This window comes from Thalassophryne amazonica, chromosome 5 (assembly GCF_902500255.1).
Source record: "Thalassophryne amazonica chromosome 5, fThaAma1.1, whole genome shotgun sequence".
NCBI lineage: Eukaryota > Metazoa > Chordata > Actinopteri > Batrachoidiformes > Batrachoididae > Thalassophryne > Thalassophryne amazonica.
This window is the reverse complement of record NC_047107.1, coordinates 45,365,689-45,391,996: the sequence shown is the minus strand read 5'-3', so window position 1 is coordinate 45,391,996 and position 26,308 is coordinate 45,365,689. Positions and strand designations below refer to the sequence as shown.

General features: G+C 40.0%; 1 long non-coding RNA gene across 1 annotated transcript; it reads left to right on the top strand.

Moving 5' to 3' along the window:
• The first annotated feature begins 4,065 nt into the window (after nt 1–4,065).
• LOC117509774 lies at nt 4,066–20,255 on the top strand. Its single transcript, XR_004560514.1, has 3 exons — nt 4,066–4,076; nt 6,404–6,408; nt 20,035–20,255. It is a non-coding gene; the product is annotated as an uncharacterized LOC117509774 (long non-coding RNA).
• Nucleotides 20,256–26,308: the final 6,053 nt, after the last annotated feature.

Genomic DNA, 26,308 nt, shown 5'->3' with positions numbered 1-26,308 from the left:
TAAAATTATTTTAAAACACAATTACTCATACTTTAAGTCATGTTGTGTTTAAAATAGTTTTTGAGAGCCTGTGACTAGTGCTCTCGTGTGACTTATATAGTGTGTAAAACAAGTATTGAACACGCCACCATTTTTCTCAGTAAATGTAAACTCAAGTACTGCCGACATGGAATTTTCACCAAATGTCAGTAACAACCCAAGTAATTGACACATGCAAAGAAACCAAAACAAATAAGTATAGAAATTATCTTATGAATATTTATGAAATGTGAGATGTAGTTATGAGGGTATGTGTGTTTGCAATGAAATGTGTGTGAGATGTGTTTTTATGGACTGGATGTGTTTGCAATGAGGCACCGTTCTGGAGCAGCTGTCCAGTTTCAATGTATTTAAATGCAATGACAATAAAAAGCATTCTATTCTATTCCTTTATGTGTAGAAAATGGAATGACACCTGGAAAAATGATTGAACACGCTTACTCAAATTTAATCATTTCTTGGTTATGACAGCTTCAAGATGCCACCTGTATGGAGAAATTAGTTGCATGCATTGCTCGGGTGTGATTTTGACCCATTCTTCCACACAATCAGTCCTCAAATCTTGAAGAATCCATGGGCCTCTTCCCTGAACTCTGATCTTAATTCTTTCCATAGATTTTCTATTGGATTTCAGCAACTTTATTTTCATTTTCTGAAGCCAGCTTTTTCCTTGGTTATGTGTTTTGGATCATTGTTTTGAAATGTCCCCTTGTTTCATCTTCATCATCCTCGTAGATGGCACCAGATTTTTTTTTTATCAAGAATGTCTCAGTGCATTTTTCTATTAATCCTTCTTTCAATTATATAAAGTTTGCCACTGCATATGCTAAAAAGCAGCCCCACACCATGATGTTCCCACCTCTAAACTTCACTGTTGGTGTGGTGTTTTTGGGGCCATATGACCTCCATATATGGTGTGTATTATGGCATCAAAAGAGTTCAATTTCGGTCTCTTCTGACAAGACTGTATTCTCCCAGTATTTCACAGGCTTGTGAGCTTCAACATGATTTTTCTTCTTGGAGTCTTGTGTGGTGTGTGTGTGTGTGCATACAGGCCATGGAGGGTGAGGGAATTACATATTGCTTTCTTTGAAACAGTTCAGCTGCTCTCCACAAGTGGTCCTTGGCTCTTGGACACTCTTTTGATAATTCTTTTCTCTCCTTTGTCAGAAATATTGTGAGGAACACCTGGTTGTGGCTGGTTTATGGTGAAATGATGTTTTTTTTTTTTTCCACTTCTGGATTATGGGCTCACAGTGATCACTGGAACATTTAGAAATTTGGAAATGCTTCTATTTTGCACCAATAAGGTTGCAAAGATCTTGAGAGAGCTCTTTGCTTTTACCCATCATGAGATGTTTCTTGTGTGACACCTTGGTAATGAGACATCTTTTCTGTAGGCCATAAGTTGGATCTGAACCAACTGATATTAATTTGCACTGACAATGGGCAGGATTGGTTTGTAATTACCACCACCAACAATGGTGGGTGGATATTATGTTTGCACCCCTGTTTGTTAGTTTGTTTGTTTGTGAGCAGCCCGGAACCCACAATTTTTCATGTCTTTATGAAAGTCTTGCAGAGGATTCATATCCTGATAAGCAAGAACTGATTGAATGTTCAAGGTCAAAGTCAGGAAAAATCCTATCCTTTAACACTGAATGAATTGTCAAAAATTTCTTTCATATTTGAGCACGTTATGTAGCATGTATCCTTTATCGACGGACAAAGTTTGATCTGGATCTGATCCAGATGACAGCTTTTGTGGCCATTCAAATTTAACAGCTTGGTGAATCGGTGGCTGAAGTACTAATATGACCAACAACCCCCCAACAAATGTTAGCTGTAGACTACAGGACCACCTAAAGTCCCTGGATGCAATTTAATGCCATGCCCAGCATATGCAGGGAAAGCTCAAAGAAATATTAGTCTTAAGCATTTTATATTTTTGTCTCATGAACTCCCTCCGCTGGAGCAGGTCCCTTAATATTACATAGAAATCATAAATATATCAAATTCAATGCCTATATATTTTCAAAAGATACACTTCCTTGTATAGTTTTCTAAGTACCCTCCAGGAGAGATTGTGAAGCAATTTACCACACATTTATCCAGCTTCTCTGTATAGCTCATAAAGCTACTGTTTGTCAGGTTTTCTGGAAAGAATCGAGCTTTGAGCCAACATATTTTGTGTGTGAAAATGGCTTAATGCTCTTGTTAGTCTATTTTCAATGGGACTGATAAATGTACTGTGTGCTGCATTTCTGTTTGCTCACAACTCAAAAACAATAAGTAAAGTTAATGCAGTAATTCCTAATGAACAAATTCAGCATCATTTTATTAAGCTTTTCATTTGGCACTTTTTCACACTTTGTAACCTACCACTATTTTTGCTCAATTTCTGCCAAAATGACATTCCCAAACCTTAAAAGATTATTATGATTGAACATATGAAAAATGAATAATTTACTTTGTAATAACTGACAAAAAAAGCTTTTAAAAGGAAAATATGTTGGCTTTACTCTTTAATGTCCTATAAACTGCTATTCTGCAACAGTTCTGCAGCAATTTTCCTGACTGAATCAAGCATAGGTAATTTTAAACCTAACCCCAAATGCCCCACCCCCACCCCCCGTGTCACCCCAAAGTTAATGATTATCACTTTTTGTGGTAACCATCATGAAAATCTACTATATTTCATGGTGGTATCACAAACTAATAGATTAAATCACTTTTCATGATCACAAACTTGGCATGAGACCAGGTTCGATTAACACACTTTGCTTGTGCGAGGAGATTTTATCTACAGAAGTGTTTGAGTGTGTTTCTGGTTTCACCCTAATCAAGACACATTTGTAGATGTCTCTCCATGTACGTAGCTGGCCGCCAGGTCTCTCTGTGGTGTTCAAGGGTACTTCCTGAACTGGTCATATCTATTGGTTTCTTTGCCTGCTTGCTTTTGACTGTACATGGACATAATATACCACCTGAAGCAAACAAGGCACAGGAACGATTAGAGAATTTATAAGTTCCAGTTGCTTCATCCATGTCAGTGTGAGGTCTTGAGTGTGCTGCAATAGCATTTTTGTAAAGAGGAATTGGATTCCTTTAACTCAGCAGTTTCACTAGAGAACTAGACCTTTGTTCTGTCATTTTCTTCCATAGATTTCCATTGCAATGCCTGGTAGTTTCAACTTTTTTAGTATAATTTTGTTCCTCTGAATCCAGGGAACAATTCCAGCTTGGTTGTCCTCTGTTGTCCTTTGGGGAAATTATGTAATATGCAAAGTTCTGCAGCCATGATGAAAATTACCAATTTTGTCTGTAGCTCTCAAACTAAGTATGATATCGGGCCCAATCTGCTGTCGACATGTATATTTTCAGAGTCACAGAATGCAACAGCACAATATTCAGATTTCTGCAAGGGATATTTTTGCATATAATGTATTAAGCATTATAGACACATATAGTAAGGTTTCAGTAGTAGTTGTTTAAATAACAAGTTAAGGCCTCTAGATTCTTATAGAAAATTGTATAAATCATTAATTATGTCATGGCTTGCCCCTGCTCAATCCTCAACAGTTATGTTTTCTGTCTTCATTGAGTTATTTTCTCTGCTTTTTTGATCATCTGTTTATTTTGCTTTTGTCACAGCTGCTTGCTTTCTGTTCTTCACACTTCAGTCACATCTTGAGTTCCATTCTGGTTTAATCTAGCCATTGAGCTGCTGTCTTTGATTTTTGTTCATCATTGCTTTTGTCACAGTTTGTTGTTTTTTTGTTCTTCACACTTCAGTCACATGTTGAATTCCATTCTTGTTTAGTTTAATGTTTGAACCACCGTCTTTGATTTTTGATCATTATTGCTTTTTGTCACGTTGTTCATTGCAGCCATTAGTTATATTTTGTTTTAAACTCTCATCACATACCAGTTCCATTCTAGTTTTAGCTTTTGATCTTCTTGTTGCTTTCTTTTCTAGTTATTGTCAAGAATTATTCTGTTCTTGTGGATATTCCATGCAGACTTTGGTTCAAGTTGTTTTTCTCTGTCTTGTTAGTTTAGTATTGCTAGATTATGGTTTCTAGTCATGTCCATGCTGTCACTGCACTCGCCTGCCTGTCTCTTCTCTTCTTGGTTCTCATGTGTTCACGCCCAGTCTCATTTGTTTCACAGTTACACCCTTTGATCCTGTGAGGTTTTTGTTCCCTGTACCCTTTCCCAGTTCACTCCTTGCTTTGTGGTTTGTTTCTTGGGACTGTTTTCTGTGTTGTTTGGCTTTTCGATTTAGTTATGTATTTCTGGTATGTACTCGCATCGTTTTTGGATCATTAGATCTGTTAAGGCACCTCACCCACCTTGGTTACCACTTGATGCCCACCTTCCTGGGTAGGCTTTATTTTGGTGGACCTTTTCTGTTTTTATTCGCCCCTGTTCCTCCTCCTGTCACCACCTTGGTTCCCAGCCCCCCGCAGAGTTGGCTTCTGGCCCCCAATATGGGTCTCGTTGAGCCACATGGCCAGTCTCGGGGTTTGTTGGATCACATGGTCGCCCACCAGACTCTAGGTTGCCTTGCCCTTTTGCAGGTTTTACAGGTTTCAGTCAGTCGTATGGCTTCTCACCCCGGATCCCTCTGGTTGTAGTCATTTACCAGTGGCCTTTTGGTCCTGTCTGGTGAGTTCTGCCAGGGCTTTTGGGCTCTTCTCTTCTTGGTGCTCATGTGTTCACGCCCAGTCTCATTTGTTTCACAGTCACACCCTTTAATCCTTGAACTCTCTTGCCTTTTACCAGTAAATCCCCATATCTCTTGGGCACACCCCATTTTGTTTGTCATCTCCTCATCCACCTGTCACAGCACTCTCTTGCCCCACATAGTTGCCTCTCATCTTTGTTAGTCCACGCCCTCCTCCTGCCTGCTTACCACACCTGCTTCACATCACTTCTTAATTAAACCACTGTGCATTTAAGCCCTGCTATTTTTCATGTCACTTGCTTGTTCGTTGATGTTACTTTCTCCGTTTCAGCTCACGTACTATAGTTCTTTGTTCCTAGCCATAGTTCCTTGTTGCCGACCGTGCCTGTTTTTCTCGACCTTGCCTTTTGTCTTGCCCTTGTAACTTTAATTGCTTTACTCTGACCTCAGCCTGTATTTTTTGGCGACACCTTTGTATTATACCTGCCTGTACCTTCGCCTCGCCAACTGCCTTTTTCTGTACTAGACCCTCCGCCACTATTTTCGATAAAGCCTTCTATATCCAACCACCTGTCTGTGAGTGTGCATTGTGCCTTCTACTTCCTGCTGTGCCCTGCACTCCTGAGAACCATGACAAATTACAATGCTTCATCAGTTGACTGATTACTTGTTAATTATTTCCAATACTTATTTAATGGTAAGTTAGTGTTGATAGTAGAATAAGCTGAAGGTATCATACAGTGGTATGTAAATGTTTGGGCACCCCTGATGATTTCCATGATTTTCCTTTATAAATCATTGGTTTGAAACCCTCTGAAACCCATAGTTCCTGGTTTCGGAGGTGAGCGTTCCACCTGGACCTGGTCCTTGAACCTTTAGCTGACATCCTCCTCATTCCAAGACTGGCTCGGAAACCTGCAGCACCTGGATTTCCACCGCTACGAGCGGGCTGACTCTCACCTCAGCAGGTCACCTTTATTTCATTGTTTAGTGTTATTAAATCTCCTTTCATTCATATTCCACCCTGTTTCTTGCTTCCTTGCATTTAAATCCATCACCAAGTACCAGTCCGGTCCTGTCTGAACCCCTAACCGTAACAAAATCACACACATACATATATTTTTTGCTATATTTTATTGACATTTGATTCACCGTGCTCTTCATTTTTTGTACTTAATATATTTGGAACTAATGAGCAAAATGTGTATTTTGTGGTACTTCTTCTGATGGTGCAATAATTCTGACATTGGTTTCATCAATTACTCCGTCATCAGCGGGGAGGCCTACTATATTCATGAATGGCATTTTCTGAGCCTGCAAGGTGTTAATGTCCACTCTAAAGGAAATGAACTGCAACATAATGTGAGGGTGTGAAAGAGCTGCAATTACTGTGCACATTGGCAACGAAGCAAGCAGAGTATTGCTTTTACTAGGGTTCGTGTCAGATAAATCAAAAATGGCTGGATGGATTTGCTTCAAACTTGGTGGGATACCTAGAGGTTCTTGTATTTTGAAGTACAGTTGTATGTAAACGTTTGGGCACCCCTGATGATTTCCTTGATTTTTCTTTATCACTCATTGGTTGTTTGGATCAGCAATTTCAGTTAAATATATCATATAGCAGACAAACACAGTGATATTTAAGAAGTGAAATGAAGTTTATAGGATTTACAGAAAGTGTGCAATAATTCTTTAAACAAAATTAGGCAGGTGTATAAATTTGGGCACCCCAATAAAAAAAATACAGCAATATTTAGTAGATCCTCCTTGTGCAGAAATAACAGGCTCTAAACACTTCCTAGAGCTTCCAGTGAGAGTCTGGATTCTGGTTGAAGGTATTTTTGACCATTCTTCTTTACAAAACATCTCCAGTTCAGTCAGGATTGTTGGTTTCCGAGCATGGACAGCCCACTTAAAATCACACCACAGATTTTCAATAATATTCAGGTCTGGGGACTGGAATGTCCATTTCAGAATGTTGTACTTGTTCCTCTGCATGAATGCTTTAGTAGATTTTGAGCAGTGTTTATGGTCCTTGTCTTGTTGAAAGATCCAGCCCTGGTGCAACTTCAACTTTGTCACTGATTCATGAATACTGTTCTCAAGATTCCAAGTACCTGCACTGGCAACACAGCGACACAGCATGATGGAACCACCTCCTAATTTTACTGTAGATACCAAGCATTTTTCTTGGAATGCTGTGTTCTTTTTCAGTCATGCATTCCACCCCTTGTTATGTCCAAATAACTCAATTTTAGTTTCATCAGTCCACAGCACCTTATTCCAAAATGAAGCTTTAGCATACCTCAACTGACTCTGTTTGTGGTGTGTACACAGAAAAGGCTTCCTCTGCATTACGCTCTCATCCAGCATCTCCTTGTGCAAAGTGTGCTGTATAGTTGAACGATGCACAGAGACACTATCAGCAGCAAGATCATGTTGTAGGTCTTTGGAGCAGGTCTGTAGGTTGACTATGACTGTTCTCACCATCCTTCGCTTCAGTTTATCTGAGATTTTTCTTGGCCTGCCACTTCTGGCCTTAACTAGTACTGCGCCTGCGGCCATCCATTTCCTCACTATGTTCCTCACAGTGGAAACTGACAGCTGAAATCTCTGAGATAGCTTTTTGTATCCTTCCCCTAAACCATGATGTTGAACAATCTTTGTTTTCAGGTAATTTGAGAGTTGTTTAGAGGCTCACATGTTGCCACCCATTAGAAGAGATGCAAAGAGGAGAAACATTTGTAAATGGCCAACTTGATTGGATTCACCTATGTAAGGAGGTCAAGGGTGAATGAGCTTACCAAATCAATTTTGTGTTCCAATAATTAGTGCTAAATGTATTCAAATCAATAAAATGACAAGAGTGCCCAAATTTATACACCTGCCTAATTTTGTTTAAATAATGATTGCACACTTTCTGTAAATACTACATAGAAACGTCATTTCATTTCTCAAATATCAGTGTCTTCATCTGCTGTATGATATATTTAACTGAAATTTCTGATCCAGACAATCAATGATTTATAAAGGAAAATCATGAAAATTACCAGGGGTGCCCAAGCTTTTGCATACAACTGTATTCCCTCGATATTCTTAAGGAATAATTTGCATCTTATCTATGGTTCTTGTATCAATCAAATCAGATGTGCTATAGTCTTACTTCAATTTTAGTGCTATATCTCTAAGTGGTACAACCAAAATAGTTAGCTAACCAGTCCTTTGAATCTGTTCAATCATTATATTTTGTACTTTTTTATGTTAATTTGTACTATGTCAAATCTGAAGTTGCTGTGGTGAAATCTACTAGTGGAGTTTTTCTTAGATTTTGTCCAAACTTCAGTCATAGATCTGTGCTTTCAAATGCATTGAAATACTACACAATGACAAGAAATGCATTTATGTTGCCCTGCCAAGGAAAGGGACCACTGCAAACATTTAAGTTTCAAGCTATTCAGAAAATAATGCAATGCAGCTACAAACTGACAGTTGAGACTCAACTCCCAAAATGAGAAGCCATCATGAAGAGCACACATAACAAATTGCATAATTAGCTCTCTTGTGTCCTGGCAACATTCAATTTTGGGGACAAGGTGACTGTTGACAGTAGGCATGACTGTGGCTTCTCTCATGATGAAGCCAATGTCACCATCATACCTTCTACAGGTTGCAGAGGATTGCAAGGTCATTAGAATACTCAGTGATGACACAGATGTGTTTCTTTTGTTAGTGTATTGGGTATGGAAGGCTGAATTGTACCACACGTCCTCCATACAGATGCAAAAGTGGGACGGATCAGTTCTGGATATAGTTCAGACATGCTTGCAGCTCGGTCCAAAATGCCTCCAGCTTCATGCTGTGTCAGGATGCGACACTGTGTCGTATTACTTTGGCAAAGGGAAGATCCAAGTACTCAGTGTCCTAACCTCAAGTTACTATTCAGCCATGTCAGAGGTACTTAGAGAGGAGGGTGCTACAGATGCTGCTCTTCTCCACACTGGCCAGCAATTCTTTGCTCCCCTGTATAGTCAGCCACCATCCACATTGATGAATACCACCCATTACAGGGTGTCCACCAAGAAGAAAGGTAAGCCTATGAGCATCATGGCTTTGCCCCAACTGATGGCAATCTGCTCTGCCTTATGCAGAGGGCCCACCTTCAAGTCATGATGTGGAAGGCAGCGGACCAGCAGGGACCTCCTGAGGTCAATCTGAGCAAGTCTGGTTGGAAGCTGCAGGATGGCATACCTTCACCATCAGTTGCACCAGGAGCAGCAGCTCCTCCTGAGCGCCTCAACACTCAGATGTGGTTGCAAGTCAGAGGGTAGACCCTGCAACACAGCAAGCTGCACCTGTCACAAGAATCAACTCTCCTGCACGTCCTGCTGCAATTGTCTTGCTGTAACTCCTTCCTGTTAAGGGAAAACAATGAGTCCTCTCACGAGGAAGATGAGAGTTGAAGTTTGATTGCTTTACAAAGATGACAAAATCAAATGTTGAGATATTGGTTTGGTTACAGTAATTTAAGTAGCTGAAACATGCGTGTGGCCAGGATACTTACTAAGTTCTTCAACTTTCAGAAAGAAGATGAATATCAGAGTGGTGAAGGAATTCAGTTAAGATATTCAATAGTGTTGAGAAAACATTGACAAAGTATATGATATGTATTATTAAGGCATAACAATAAGAAAAGTTTATGATTCGATTAGGTCATTTCCCAATGAACACACTTTAAAATGTAGCTAAGAAGAAGGGAACTGCTCAAATAGCTCCACACTATATGTTAGTACATGGCAGTGTACATTTTAGCTTGTAAGAGCTCTTAAGGTAGAAATGTACAACCCCTGGCAAAAATTATGGAATCACCGGCCTCGGAGGATGTTCATTCAGTTGTTTAATTTTGTAGAAAAAAAGCTGATCACAGACATGACACAAAACTAAAGTCATTTCAAATGGCAACTTTCTGGCTTTAAGAAACACTATAAGAAATCAAGAAAAAAAGATTGTGGCAGTCAGTAACGGTTACTTTTTTAGACCAAGCAGAGGAAAAAAATATGGAATCACTCAATTCTGAGGAAAAAATTATGGAATCACCCTGTAAATTTTCATCCCCAAAACTAACACCTGCATCATATCAGATCTGCTCGTTAGTCTGCATCTATAAAGGATTGAACACACCTTGGAGAGCTGTTGCACCAAGTGGACTGACATGAATCATGGCTCAAACACGAGAGATGTCAATTGAAACAAAGGAGAGGATTATCAAACTCTTAAAAGAGAGTAAATCATCACGCAATGTTGCAAAAGATGTTGGTTGTTCACAGTCAGCTGTGTCTAAACTCTGGACCAAATACAAACAACATGGGAAGGTTGTTAAAGGCAAACATACTGGTAGACCAAGGAAGACATCAAAGCGTCAAGACAGAAAACTTAAAGCAATATGTCTCAAAAATCAAAAAATGTACAACAAAACAAACGAGGAACTAATGGGAGGAAACTGGAGTCAACGTCTGTGACCGAACTGTAAGAAACCGCCTAAAGGAAATGGGATTTACATACAGAAAAGCTAAACGAAAGGCATCATTAACACCTAAACAGAAAAAAACAAGGTTACAATGGGCTAAGGAAAAGCAATTGTGGACTGTGGATGACTGGATGAAAGTCATATTCAGTGATGAATCTCAAATCTGCATTGGGCAAGGTGATGATGCTGGAACTTTTGTTTGGTGCCTTTCCAATGAGATTTATAAAGATGACTGCCTGAAGAGAACATGTAAATTTCCACAGTCATTGATGATATGGGGCTGCATGTCAGGTAAAGGCACTGGGGAGATGGCTGTCATTACATCATCAATAAATGCACAAGTTTATGTTGATATTTTGGACAATTGAAAGGATGTTTGGGGATGATGAAATCATTTTTCAAGATGATAATGCATCTTGCCATAGAGCAAAAACTGCAAAAACATTCCTTGCAAAAAGACACATAGGGTCAATGTCATGGCATAGGGTCAGTGTCAATGAGCAGATCTGATTTGATGCAGGTGTTAATTTGGGGGATGAAAATTTACAGGGTGATTCCATAATTTTTTCCTCAGAATTGAGTGATTCCATATTTTTTTCCTCTGCTTGGTCTAAAAAAGTAACCGTTACTGACTGCCACAATCTTTTTTTCTTGATTTCTTATAGTGTTTCTTAAAGCCAGAAAGTTGCCATTTGAAATAACTTTAGTTTTGTGTCATGTCTGTGATCTGCTTTTTTTCTACAAAATTAAACAACTGAATGAACATCCTCTGAGGCCGGTGATTCCATAATTTTTGCCAGGGGTTGTATGTTATCCCAGAATGATTTGTTTGGTGCATTAAAGCCAGTATAGATTGTAAGTGTGATAAACTATTGACAACATGTCATAGTGTGATAAATGTCTAAGGAGATAAAAAAAAAAATAAAATGATTATATAATGATAAAATGCCAAATAACAATACAAGAACAAATGATAATTTCAGTTTTTTTTTTTTTCACTTTGTCTTCAGCAAGATAAAATTTACAGTTTAAAGATATATAACTTTGAATTTTTGTTGTTATGATAACTTTATTCGGGCAATATTCATAAAGCAACTGTGGTAATACATTCACAACACTTGCAAATGATCAAACTGCATAAATTGTCAATAACATAAAAATAAATATTAACTTTCTCTTATTTACACAGAATAAAGATAGAAGAGAGGATGGCATTTGTTTCTGTTCAATTAAGTAATTTCCCCAAGGTTGTCCTGAGGACAACCAAGCTAGATTTATTCTTCAGGTCATGACGTACAGAATGATGCCAAAAAAGTTGAAACTACCAATCAATGCAAGGTTCCAAACATAATACAGAAGGCTGTAAACTCGACTATGTGATTCTCTCAGACACAAATTAATTGAAGACCTGTTATCATAAAATGTTGTATGAACATCACATACAATTATGGATGTTAATTGTATTGATTGAAGAAGCTATACTGATGTCTGTTGTGCAGTCCTATCACATTTCTTATTCAATTTCTAATCAATTTTGCCATTAAAAGAGGGTTAAGTGTTGTTTTGTGGATCAAGAACCTTTCACAACCTTTAAATGACCTTTAAAGTTGAATGAAAATTTGACACCAAAACTTTATATGAATGGTGGGTCCTAACAATTACAAAATACCACAGTGTTGCAATATTCTAAAACCAAACCAATGAATGACATAAAACAACACACAACAAAACACAGTTTATGAGCATCACTTTGAGGGCTCCAATATATTGCACTGCTTTGTTTGCACATTTATAGGTTCCCGATTAAGCTATGGTGAATACCATTACTCATCTAGTATGCATGGAACTGAAGAAGCATAAAAAACACACTTTTACAGGTGCATGCATTCATACCTAGGAACATTCACAGCCATGCTTTGATTTCTTACAAAACATTCTTCACAGTAAGGACATTTTTATGATTTATGACTAGTTTTACAGCAAAAATTAGATGTATTTTTCACAAGCCATATTTCGTGTGCAAAGGGCTGTCTGTGGTTGACCACAAAGTATGAATATTGATGTCGTCCATTTGGCTGCTCCCGTTATTGTTCGAGGTCGCCACAGCGGATAGAGCCAGATCCGCACTGGTAATTGGCACAAGTTATACACCAGATGCCCTTCCTGATGCAACTCCAGTGTCACCTGGGGAAAAACACACAGCCGCTGGTGTTCCAAAGAGGTCTCCCATCCAAGTACTAACCAGATCCTGCACTGCTTAGCTTCTGGGATCTGATGGGATCAGGCTGACACAGAGCAGACCAGCTGCCCCACAAAGTATGACTGTAATGAGGAACATTAGTTGACACAGTGGCAGTACAAAAAACAAACAAACAAACAAACAAACAAACAAACAGACACCTTTGAATAACGTTCACTTTTCCTGAACACTAACAGCTGCAGATAGTGTCACTGATTCGATTCAGTATCCCAATGAGGCAGATGGAATTTGGACTACAATGAGCAAAAATCATCTATGACAAACAGATTATGGGCTTTACTGTAAATGCACTGACAAAATGCATTTTACTCCCTTCTTAATTTCCCATATAATCCACTAAAATCCCATTAAAATTCATTGGCCACAGATTATTCTTTCTTTACAAATGTAATTGTCTCGCTCTGTTAAGCAGAAGAATACATCACACAGGTTGCTGCATTAGTTTTTTTGTTTTGGATTGCAGTGATCCCCCCCCCCCCCCCCCCCCACCCTCCACCACCAATACCATCAATGCTGAATAAACAAACCTGGCAGGTTCCAAATGTGTTCACCTCATTTTGTGGACAAATAGTCACCTCATAAATCAAAATTCAGACTGTAGTGCTGACTGAGGGCTGATTAAACTGTGTAAATTAATTTCATCAGGCAGTCAGTCAGACAAGATCATTAGTCATGACATATCTTTGATTTAGTTTCAGTGGCCGTACAATGGCGGCTTTTTCACTTCACTGCTTCATTGTATTTTGATGAAGTCCAGTCCTTTACGCTGTGAAAGTGAAAGTGTTATGTTATTTCAGGACTGTAACTGTAATATCTACTCTCCCAGTGCTTAAATTTTCCCAGACAAATGCATTTTCTTTTCATATCGACCCAAGTAGTGAAATAAAATGGTTTGATCTGTGAGGGATGATTAGTGGTAGTCAATGAAACAACTTTACATGTCTTAAATTGAAATGAATAGACAATCATTATCACAAAGCATCAGATCTCACTCATATTCCCTACTTTGGTGGGCACAGCTAACTTTTCTTTCGCAGTTTAGGTTTTCAGATAACTTTGAAAACCATTAGGGCCCGATTATCTTCCACTAAATTTAACTTCACAAACTTGAAATCAGCTAACATTTTTTAGATGAAGTGTAAAGGTCCACTGACACTTGCACGACTTTGATGCACACACTTGCAAACCCTGTGTCATGCAGGAGAGTAAACTCGTCTTTAACAAGTGTAGACTGAACGCAAGAGGGGCGTCGGTGCATGCAGTTGTGCAAAGAGAATTTTGAAAGGTTCAAAAAGTCTTTCACGCATAAATGTCGTGCAACATTGCGTGACCTACCCGCCAACACTTCGTGCAGCTCGTCAAGTTGAGTAAAGAAATGAACACTGTGAGTGATTGCATCAGTGCCCCGCATCAGAGAGCAGCTCGTCTGAACAATTATAACGAGATGTTAAATCTATCATAAACATACTTTTACAGCTGCTTACAAGCAAGAAGGAACATGCAACTGTTTTACCAAGCCATGACAATGTAAACATGACAAATAATGACCTTTTCAGATGGCTCCAAATGTTTTCTCATCACGACGACGTGCATGCAAGTGCATGCATCAAAGTCGTGCAAGTGTCAGGGGCCTTAATAGTCATACGTTCCTTCCCGTTAGCACTGTTTGGATAATGTTCAGTTTTCCTGTACACTAATAACTGCAGGTAGTGTCACTGATACAGTATCCCAGTGGGGCAGATGGATTGTGGACGACAATCAGCTCTCCCGCTCCACCTTTATCGTTTGCTTAGTTTTTGTAATGTTTGTGTTTAGTTTGACTTTGTTTGACCAGCTGAATGCTTTCATACAGTACAGAAGCCGTTTCTGAGCACTGCTGCTGCTATGTTCATGTACCGTCGGAAATTACAGGAAAAACTCAACCTGTTTGCTTTTATTTTTTTATCTGGGTGAGGGATCAGCTTCACTGGGCTCAGGCACCTTATATAGGTACCTGAGCACCTTGATTGTAATTAATTATTTTGCCAGAAGCAACTGCTGAATTTGAAACAATAAAAAAAGTTGTGTAATTTCAGACGGTACATGAACGCAGCAGCGGCAGCAGCAGCAGCTCCTGTGTGCACTTGTTATTTTTTATTAAATATAACAATATGAGTGTAGGAATTGACAATCCAGCCCTTATGTACATGTGACAACAGGCAGATGATTCAGATGATTATATAAAGAGCTGTTCTGGAAGGCAGAATTCATGTTGTGGATCAGCTGCAGCTGGTGGAAATAACCGCACATGTGAGTCAATGCGCATTCACAGGGACTGATCAATTTACTGCTCTGATATATTCAATCATCTTTACACTTATACAGTGAGGAAAATAAGTATTTGAACACCCTGTGGTTTTGCAAGTTCTCCCACTTAGAAATCATGGTGGGGTCTGAAATTTTCATCTTAGGTGCATGTCCACTGTGAGAGACATAATCTAAAAAAAAAAAACAAAAAAAAACAAAAAACAAATCCGGAAATCACAATGTATGATTTTTTAATAATTTATTTGTATGTTACTGCTGCAAATAAGTATTTGAACACCTACCAAACAGCAAGAATTGTGGCTCACTCAGACTTGTTAATTTTTCTTTAAGAAGCCCTCTTATTCTGCACTCTTTATCTGTATTAATTGCACCTGTTTGAACTTGTTACCTGTATAAAAGACATCTGTTCAGACACTCAATCAATCACACTCCAACCTGTCCACCATAGCCAAGACCAAAGAGCTGTCTAAGGACACCAGGGACAAAACTGTAGACCTGCACAAGGCTGGGATGGACTACAGGACAACAGGCAAGCAGCTTCGTAGAAGACAACAACTGTTATGATTATTTATTAGAAAGTGGAAGAAACACAAGATGACTGTCAGTCTCCCTCAGTCTGGGATTCCATGCAAGATCTGACTTTGTGGGGTAAGGATGATTCTGAGAAAGCTCAGAACTACACAGGAGGACCTGGTCAATGACCTGAAGAGAGCTGGGACCACAGTCACAAAGATTACATTAGTAACACATGATGCTGTCATGGTTTAAAATCCTGCAGGGCAGCAAGATCCCCCTGCTCGAGCCAGCACATGACCAGGCCTGTTTGAAGTTCACCAGTGACCATCTGGATGATCCAGAGGAGGCATGGAAGAAGGTCATGTGGTCAGATGAGACCAGAATAGAGCTTTTTGGTATCAACTCCACTTATCATGTTTAGAGGATGAGAACAACCCCAAGAAAACCATCCCAACTGTGAAGCATGGGGGTGGAAACATCATACTCGGTGGAACTCTTCTGCAAAGGGGACAGGGCGACTGCACCGTATTGAAGGGAGGATGGATGGGGTCATGTATTGTGAGATTTTGGCAAACAACTTCCTTCCCTCAGTAAGGGCATTGAAGATGGGTCATGGCTGGGTCTTCCAGCACGACAATGACCCCAAACACACAGCCAGGGCAACTAAGGAGGGGATCCGTAAGAAGCATTTCAAGGTCCTGGAGTGGCTTGGCCAGTCTCCAGACCTGAATTCAATAGAAAATCTTTGGAGGGAGCTGAAATTCCAAACCTGAAAGATCTAGAGAAGATCTGTATGGAGGAGTGGACCAAAATCCCTGCTGCAGTGTGTGCAAACCTGGTGAAAAACTATAGGAAATGTTTGACCTCTGTAATTGCAAACAAAGGCTACTGTACCAAATATTAATATTGATTTTCACAGGTGTTCAAATACTTATTTGCAGCAGTAACATACAAATAAATTATTAAAAAAAATCATACATTGTTATTTCCACATTTTTTTTTAGTTTATGTCTCTCACAGTGGACAAGTACCTAAGATGAAAATTTCAGACCCCTCCATGATTTCTAAGTGGGAGAACTTGCAAAACCGCAGGGTGTTCAAATACTTATTTTTGTCACTGTATTTATTCCCCCTTTTGACAGTTTTCTGTTATTAATCAATATATATGGCTTAGTAATGTAATGCAGTGATACAGCAGTGACCATGGCACACCAGAGTTTTTGTTTTTTTAATTGGAGCAAGATGGAGCGCACAGCGTGCTGCCAGACAGTGAGGATTCTGATGATGAAGGAGATGATCTCTCTTTTGTTCTAGATGAGGAACCAGAGCGTGTGGGTCCACTGACCTGCGCACAGATCTCCACAGCTTGTGTTTGCAGTTTCTCCAGGACTCAGGCACTATGAGCTCTGTCCCAGCACCGAGTCCTGGAACGCAGAGATGCAGACACACACTGCTCCAGCTGTGTCTCCAGGCGCATTTTGTTTAAAGAGTCGAGATCAGTGTTAGCTTTGGTTTCGTTTTGTTCCTCTTTCCTCCCTTTTGCTCTCTTGCTTCGCAGGCTGTTCGGTGATAAACCTCGTTCATCCACTTTTTCTCAACAAATTGCGAGTTTTTTTACTTTTTTCCCTTTGTTCAAGAATCGTCGTATGCCATGTGACTGGGCCATAAGGCAGATCTCAAGATCCAAAACGGGCTTACTGGTCAAAGGGCAGAGGCAGACCGAGACAAGGATACAGACCAAGTTCAAAATCCCTAGGAGATGAAAGAAAAAAATGAACAAAAATAAGGGAGATATCAACCAATAGGGAATGAATGCAGTCGAGCACAGTCTTGAAGTGGAAAACACCATAAGAAAGCTGAGCTGTGACTGTCTAGGAGGCAGCTGTGCAGGAAAAAAGGTGCACTGAATTAGCAAAGCGGTAAGGGAGGCAGTACAACAACATGTGGTGGGCATAACCCATAGCTGAGTCATTGTTAAGTACATATAGAAACATTACTTATTTCCAATTGTACACGAGTCCAAAAGTGTCTTTTCATTACTGGATGATTAGTGGAGGGCAGCACGGTGGCTTTGTGGTTAGCACTGTTGCCTCACAGCGAGAAGGTCGTGGGTTCAATTCCCGTGGCCTTTCTGTGTGGAGTTTGCATGTTCTCCCCGTGTTTGCGTGGGTTTCCTCCGGGTGCTCCGGCTTCCTCCCACATTCAAAGACGTGCGGGTTAGGTGGATTAGAATCTTTAAAACATTGTCCGTAGGTGTGTGTGGGTGTGTCTGTGTTTGTTTGTCAATTTGTGGCCCTGCGACAGACTGGCGTCCTGTCCTGGGTGTACCCTGCCTCGCGCTCTATGACTGCTGGGATAGGCTCCAGCCCCCCGCGACCCTTAATTGGACTAAGCGGTAGAAGATGAATGAATGAATGAATGATTAGTGGATGCTAGCTGGATGGATGACAGAAAATTAGAAACAATGAGAAGCACTCAGAGAGCGCAAATCTCCGCCAAGGCCATAGGGTCACTGACGTCACATAGAATAGCCTTTCGCAAAGAGACATATTCCACGTTGTTTCACGCATCTACTGTCATGTTTCAGATTTAGACTGTACAACAAAAAGGTTCAAACAATAAACACAAATGCACATTTTGAACAGTATATACAAAATGGTCTATGCATTTTGTTGTCTTCATCTCAAAGCAATTTCTGTCTGCTATTACACAAAGGTCACATCACAAACTTCTGCTATGAAGTTGATTGTGTGTTTGTTCTCTCCTGCTCTGAAAGCAACATTCACACTTCGAGGCTCATTCAGTTTGAGGAGTGACCCCTCCCCCCTCGCTCCATTGATATGGTAAACAGTGCTTTACGCCGGAGCGAGAGAGCTTGCCACGGGCTTATCCAGTAACATTCACAGGAAAACTAGTCGAGCAATCCTGATACTCACACACTGTTTGAGCACGTGTGATTGTATGAGAGGCTCTCCGTCTGCTCACTTTCACTTTCGCTGTGCGTAATGGCACAGGGCGCATTGGAGCAGCCAGGGGGCTATTCAAACGGGCCAACTAGTAATACATCACTCCTAAAAACAATCTTTTGTGTGTCACGTGAGGTGAATCTGCCCTACGATTGGATTTTGGAAAACCATGTGACAGTGAACAATTCCGATTGGACACTCACATTGCTCACGTCATCACACAGCTTCTATGAGGAGTACAAAGATGGTGGACGATGGCTCGAACATCTGCGGAGTTAACTTTTCAGCAAAAAAAAAGTAAGTTTCTATCTCATATCATTAAAAAGTTATTTATAATTTAGTAAAGCTTGGTCTCAGCTGTCATATACGACGGCATCGGCCCCAGAGGGTTAAACCCTTAGATCTTCAGCAAATGTATTTCTAAAGAGAAACTGCATGAACTACACAAGTTTTTTTTTTTTTTTTTTCTTTCTAATAACAAGTTTATTCAGTGAGGAGAACCAAATGCTAAATTATTGTTGTGTCGTAACTTAATTTTTGTTCAGTGTTTGTGACCCGTCTTCATGAAGTTAGATGCAAAAATGTTGAAACTGGACCTATCCTGCAATGATGAAGAATCCTTAAAAAAAAAAAAATTACTGGATCCGGATCGTGTTCCGGATGATTACCAAAATTTAATGACATCTATGTTAGGCCAAGATACACCCCTGGTAAAAATTTAATTTAAATCCGTTGAGGATTTTTTTTTAGTAATCCTAACAAACCAACCAACAAACAAACGGACGTGACCGAAAACATAACCTCCTTGGCGGAGGTAACTATGGTTGAATTTAAATGGACTTTGTCTGCCATCTGTTGAACATCACGCACATTGTATGGTCATGGCTGTGCCCCGTTCACCAACGGCCACTTTCCTAGCAGCGTCAGCTTTAAGCTAGCAGGTTTGGGCAGAAACATGGTGTATAATGCAACCGAACTGGAAAGTAGTACCAAAATGAATGAATGCGTAGAATGTTTGGCTGGGGATGGTGGCAAAACACCTTGTCAGTACTGCAAATTGTTGATGGCTAACTCGAAACACTCTTCAGACATGTTATAAAACCTTTTTGAAAACATCATTTTAGAGTCAAAAAGAAGATATGCAAATTCAATTTAATTTCAATTTCTTTCATTTATTTCATTTATATAGCACCAAACCAAAATAAAGCTGCATCAAGGCGCTTCACACAAGTAAGGTCTAACCTTGCCAACCCCTAGAGCAAGAACACAGGTGACAGTGGTAAGGGAAAACTCCCTCTGATGATTTGAGGAAGAAACCTCAAGCAGACCAGACTCAAAGAGGCGACCCTCTGCTTGGGCCATGCTACCGACAATTGATAATGCAAATATACATTAAAATTTGGGAGTCCATGCTGGTGTCCAGGATGGGTGGCTTGCAGAAGAAAAAACCCACTCCCACTTCTGCATGGAGCCGCACCTCAGACACAGAGAGAGAGAAAAACAAAAACAACAAAATCAGGTGGCAGAAAGATGACAAATATGGTACAATTTGTCAGCATTAGGCAACAAGAAAACCAGAACAAATAGTAACATGATTGCCGGCCACTAGCCCTAAGCTTCACTAAAAGACCCAAACCGTGACCTGCTCTGTTTACAAATAAAAGACACTAGCACTTGATTTACAGGTTCCGAATGTGCATCCATATTAAATTATGAATTGTAGCTTTAAAAGTATAGTGTGTAGGATTTAGTGCGATCTAGTGGTGAGATTGCAGATTATATTTTGCTGTCGCTGGTCATGATTTTGCTGCCTGTCATGTTTAGGCTTCTTTGGCAACAGAGACTCATGCTCCTTTGCTTTCTCTTGTGACAAGCAATATATATGATCCTACATTTCATAAAAATTAGGGTTCTCAAACTTGTTAGCCTTCATTAGCAACCAGTAGATGTACAAGTGAGCAACCACTGTTTCCTTATGTTTTTTCTTCAGTCTTCATACCAGTCTGCAAAATGCAAAAGGCTATGTCCCTTTTGGGCTACTGTGTCAACATGGCAGTGCAAGATGGTGGCCTCCATGAGGGGGCCTGCTCCCATGCAGAAAGGCTCATTCAAAGCTTGTGAAAACATCAAATCTTTGCTGTATTTTACGTAATGTGCTGCCAATGAAACATTGATCACAAGGGATGGCAAAACTGTATTGAATTAAAAAATTATTGTTCCAGGTTTTGCTGTTTTGAGACTATTTTTACATTTCTAAAGGTATTTCTACAAAAATAGAGCTTGTCATTTAATTAATCCACAACCTTTTTAGTACAATTGTGGTGATTTTCCCGCATAATTGCTTGTAACATTTTACAGTGTATTTTATAGTGGCTGCCTGAGCAAATAATCGTGACATTTAATCACAAATCATTTAGAAAACCATATGTGACAATTAAACACAAAAATCAGCTAATGATGCTCGAGTTGTTGTTGACCTTATTTTTATTCCATTAAAACTCAAGGCCATTTATCAATTCCAAATTATGCCATTACCGCAGAATAACTCTTGAAAATGTCACACCACATCTACTCATTCCTCAGGTGTGAAGTGATTCGTATTCCATTTAACACATACTGAAAGAGTGTCTGCCCCTCTAAAAATAAATTATCCTGACCTTTATAAAAATGAGATTGTAATGCAAATCTCCTCTGCGGTCTAGGAAAAAGCCTCATCAATAGTTTAAGCATGAAAATCACTGACAAATGTATACCTGGAATCAATAACTCAGTCGATAGCCACGCAGCATATTAATGCTATATTTAAATATCAATTAATTTTTAGAAGTTAATTGTTATGAAATGCACAAAATATGCTCCAAACATATTACATTGATACATTAGTATTTAATATTAATGTGTCAGTGGTAGATCATTGACAACCGTTAATAAAATATAATTAAAAAATTATTTGATGATTTGACCTCACAGATATCCAGAAACATAGAGTGAGTGATCAGGTGAATTTACAGTGAAGCATTTTGACATTTTGTGTTTCTTCCCTACTTTGGCCACATCATCATCTCACTGAATTCCTCTAAGGGTGCTTTCATACTGATGTCTTCCCTCTCCACCCTATCCCCTTATCTATTTTCCCTGATTTAAATGTGTTTTTGTCCTTATCTGTTTGTCTATGTCTTTTTATGCTATTTATTGTTTTGGCTTAAATGCACCTTAATTGTAGAAATGGAATTTCGTTGTACAATGACAATAAAATACTATTTTCCTTTATGTTGCTTGGTCCAGGCCTTCAGACATTTCAGTTTGGTCCAAACCAAAATAGCAGGTCTCAAAGCTGCCTCAGACCACAGTCCATAGCAAAGGACCCAAATTTGGTTCAATGAAAAGATGTGGTCTTAATTTGGATCAAACTGAACCTTGATCTGGTTTGGTTGCAGGGTGAAAACACTTTGGTTAATTTGGACTTCTGTACTAATTACAGGAAGATGAGGCAGGTTGTCGTCATCCATTAAACAGTAAAAGAAGAAAGGAAACTGACAATAATTCAATGAACTAAAAGATACAACAGAATTTTTACATTTTGAACACCTTTATATCAAAACAGGCAGCTCTGGCTTTGACAGTTGCTTAAAATTTCAATTTTTGTGAGGTTATAGCTTCATTTCTCTCTGTAAAAAGTCCCTTCAGCTGCTCCATTGCTTTCGCTCAGGGTCGCCACAGCAGAGCCAAGGTAGATCTGCAGATTGATTTGGCAGTTTTACTTACAGCAGATGCACTTCTGACACAACTCCGCATTATACTGAGAATGGGCAAGGGTGGTTTGAACTGGTAACGTTTCACACTGTAAACAAGCACATTTAAATGCTTGGCCCCCACCCTTACCCCTACCCAGTACCTCTCTGTAATGTCACAGACATTATTTACATTATTTAAAAAAAAAAAAACAGGTGATTCTCTGGACTTAAATAGACCATCTCACACGCTTTTTTTTGTCATAAAAGCTGAAACAACATTTGGTTCGTCCTTCTTAAAAGGCTAAAACTGGTAAAAGTTGAAAAATTTTACCTGTTGACAGCAAATGCTGTCGCATGTTGCTGGAACAAATAGCACAACAATAATAATATGGGTGCAATGATAGACATTCATTCATTCATTTGTCTATGTTGAAATCTAACTTTTTTTACTCAGCGGGAGCCATCTGCCAAACTGATGAAAATCAAACATCAGGCAAACCAATCAATGTCAGGTATAGGGAGATGCAGCCTACAGAGATAATGATAAAGTATGTCATGATATGTTCTTTCATGTGAACACAATATTGCAATGTGAAATCAAACTAAACAGACCCAAACCTATACAATGTAACCAAAACATAAACCTTGTCTTGGCTTGTTTGGCTCAGACCTCGTTCTGGACTTTCAGGTGTGAAGCATTCTAAAATACAGCAGTACTCAGAGCTGCTGTTTTAAGTGTTGCAGGACAATTTGTTGCAGTTTATCACAGTCAGAGGGATAACCAGAGGAGATTGGTCAGTCTATCACAGATGGCGGCAGTGCTATTTGAATGCATCAGTGTCCTGCAGGGTATTCAGACCTCACATACAATTACAAACAGCCCCATCATCTTCTGAAAGAGGGTTGTTCGAAGCCTGAAAAATAAAGGCCCCCTGACACTTGCACGACTTTTATGTAGCACTTGCATGCACTGTGTTGTGCAGGAGAGTAAACTCATTGATAATGGGTGTAGACTGAACGTGAGAGGGGCACTGGTGCATGTAATTGTGCAAAGAGAATTTTGAAATTTTCAAAAAATGTTTCATGCATAAATGTTGTGCAACAAACGTGAAGTGGCAGTGAATATTGCGTGATCTACTAATACTACATGCAGCTCATGACATCGAGTAAAGAAGAAGTGAACAGTGTGAGTGATTGCATCAGCGCACCGCATCAGAGCGCAGCTTGTCTGAACAATTATAACGAGATGTTAAATCTATCACAAACATACTTTTACAGCTGCACACAAGAAGGAAAGAACATGCAACTGTTTTACAGAGCATTACAATATAAACATGACAAATAATTACTTTTTTAGTGTGCACCTTGTACAGCGTGAGTGATAAAAGCAGCAGCTGGAGTGCTCCTCTGTGATTCTGGAAGTGATTAGAGGCGTTTTCAACAGCTAACTCGGACAGAAAATGATTAATCTGCTACAAAATAATTATTTTATATATACAGTGTCCAGCGCACAATGCGTGGCAACCAATGGAACGAAGCCCGGCATCCAGCTGGGAACACAGCGGGTGAGATCATCATGACGATGTGCATGCAAGTGAGCGGATCAAAGCCATACAAGTGTCAGGGCACCTTAAGGCAAAGTGGAGCACAGCTATCACTCACAGGACAGTGAGTGAGCAATCTGAAACCACGGTAAACGTAAAGGGGCATTTACAAGAACATGCCTTCGCTTCACAACACATCACGACCTGTGTCATGATGTGTCATGTTGGAGAGTAAACTCGTCTTTAACTGGTGCAGACAGGACACCAGAGGGGCACCTGTGCATGCTATTGCAGACAGAAAATTTTGAAATGTTCAAAAACTCTTTCACACACAAATATCATGCTATGTGGCGCATTCTAACCTCCAACACGACGTGCAGCTCATCAAGTGGAACAAACAAGAAGTGAACAGAGCGAGTGGTGACGTCAGCGGATCACATCAGAGCGCAGCTCACCTGAAAGATTATAATAAGTTAAATCTGTTATAAACATACTTTAACAGCTGCACACAAGAAGCAAAGAACACGGAACTGTTTTATCAAGCCATGACAATGTAAACAAGACAAATAATTACCTTTTTAGATGGCTCAAAATGCTTTGTGAAGCTTGTTAGGTGCGCGGGTGAACGGCTCCGGCTGCAGCCTCCTCTGTGATTCAGGAAGTGATTAGAGCCATGTTCAACAGCCAATTTGCAGAAAAAAAAAGATTAAATACACCAAAAAATAATTATTTTATATACGCAGCATCCAGCGCAGAGCGCGTGGCAGCCGGTAGAACAAAGAACGGTGTCCAGCCATGCTATTGCGTGAAGCAAAGGCATGCTTGTTTAAATTGGCCTTAAGTCCTTCTGGCTGCTCCCATGTTTTCACTCGGGGTCGCCACAGCAAATCTAAGGTGGATCTGCATGTTGAATTGGCACAAGTTTTACACCGGATGTCCTTCCTGACGCAACTCCACATTACATGTAGAACTGTGGCAGGGGTGGGGTTTGAACCGGGACCCTTCAACACCAAAACAAGTGCAAGAACCATGTGAGACACAGGGGGCAGGAAGACAGCCTCAGATGGCACTTTAGTTTTCACCTCCATTGCTCATACTGGCATTGGTTTTGATTGTTTTATTGTGGAGTTGTCAACAGGCCATGATCGGAACACAATAAAGACACAGGCTACCTGAAACAACTGCATACTGTTATGGAGAAAAGGCTTCAATGACATTCATTATGTAGTGAAAATGTACTTCAAAATAGAGGGAACAGCTTTTATTTGGCTCTTAAAAGCTGTCCAGAATTGCATCAGGAAGTCATTGCCCATAGGGAACAATTACATGTTTTACTGTTGCCATGTTAACTGCCAAAATAAACATCAATACAAGTTAATGTCAACACATGTACTCTGTAATGGACTATTCCGATGTAAAGATACTGATCAAATATTGTAGTTAGTTCTAGTAGAATTTATACAAATATAACATGCAATGTGTTTTTTTTCCCCCCGAGGCATCAAGACATTTGAGAATATGAGCATAATGTGAACCAGAATAGGCACTCACACACCCTAATCCTTACATGTTTTACTGTTGCCATGTTAACTGCCAAAATAAACATTAATACAAGTTGATGTCAACACATGTACTCTGTAATGGACTATTCCGATGTAAAGATATTGATCAAATATTGTAGTTAGTTCTAGTGTTGTGTGGGCCGCCAGAAGAGGAGGTACTGCTGGCCCACCACCAGAGGGCGCCCTGCCTGAAGTGCGGGCTTCAGGCACGAGAGGGCGCTGCCGCCACGGACACAGCCGGGGGTGACAGCTGTCACTCATTATCTCTTGACAGCTGTCACCCATCTACACTACATCATCTCACTCCATAAAGACCGGACGTCATCTCCACCTCGTTGCCGAGATATCATCTACCTGTGAAGGTAATTTCGCTGCTGACTTAAAACTGAATAATAGTCTGAACTCTTTTGCAGCCGTTTTCCTGTGGTGTTCCTTATCTGCTGGATTGGCGTTTGGTGTGAACAGCGACGGCTTCGCTTCACACCCAAACCAGATAAGTGGTTTAACAGGAGCTGCATGAGTGTGTGATTAGAGGTGGAGGTGACTTTCCACCTTCTGACTGTTTTTGTTACTGGGTGTGCACACACCCACATCTCACTGTTTGTGCTCCTCGCCAGCAGTACCAGATCCGACAGTCGGGGACGGTGATCACCTGGGAATTCGGGACTTGGCGGCTCCAGTATTCACCAGGTTCTGTGGCAGTGGAAATCGTGTGGTCCCGGCTCTTCTCAGCACAGACGTCTTCTATCCTCGAGCCTGCCCACACGTCACCTTGGTGTATTGACTGCTATCAGATTCTGTGATTGTCTGTATAATCGTTGTGCACATTCACAACATTAAATTGTTACCTTTTGGCTCATCTATTGACCGTTCATTTGCGCCCCCTGTTGTGGGTCCGTGTCACTACACTTTCCCCAACATCTAGTAGAATTTATACAAATATAACATGCAATGTGTTTTTTTCCTCCAAGCATCAAAACATTTGAGAATATGAGCATAACGTGAACCAGAATAGGCACTCACACACCCTAATCCTTACATGTTTTACTGTTGTCATGTTAACTGCCAAAATAAACATCAGTACAAGTTGATGTCAACACATGTACTCTGTAATGGACTATTCCGATGTAAAGATATTGATCAAATATTGTAGTTAGTTCTAGTAG